Source organism: Monopterus albus, unplaced genomic scaffold, assembly GCF_001952655.1.
Source record: "Monopterus albus unplaced genomic scaffold, M_albus_1.0 scaffold483.1, whole genome shotgun sequence".
Taxonomy (NCBI): Eukaryota; Metazoa; Chordata; class Actinopteri; order Synbranchiformes; family Synbranchidae; genus Monopterus; species Monopterus albus.
In genome coordinates, this window is record NW_018128363.1 from 156,847 (window position 1) to 157,112 (window position 266).

Genomic DNA, 266 nt, shown 5'->3' on the forward strand with positions numbered 1-266 from the left:
TGTGCTGGATTGTCTCAGGGGCATCTTTGCACAGCCTGCACCTGGGGTCCTGTCTGGTATGGTAGACCCCGGCCTCTATTGATCTTGTACTTAGTGCTTGTTCTTGTGCTGCCAGGATTAGTGCCTCTGTGCTGTCTTTCAGTCCAGCTTTGTCCAGCCACTGGTAGGATTTTTTGATATCAGCCACTTCTACTATTTGACGGTGGTAAATACCGTGCAGAGGTTTGTCCTTCAATCACGGTTCCTGCGCTTCCTTCCCTAGTTCC

At 50.4% G+C, this 266-nt stretch overlaps 1 protein-coding gene across 1 annotated transcript in view; it reads right to left on the bottom strand.

The window, feature by feature from the left end:
- xpnpep3 (X-prolyl aminopeptidase 3, mitochondrial) overlaps nucleotides 1–266 on the bottom strand; it is an 18,196-nt gene that overhangs the window by 9,845 nt on the left and 8,085 nt on the right. The window lies entirely within an intron of this gene.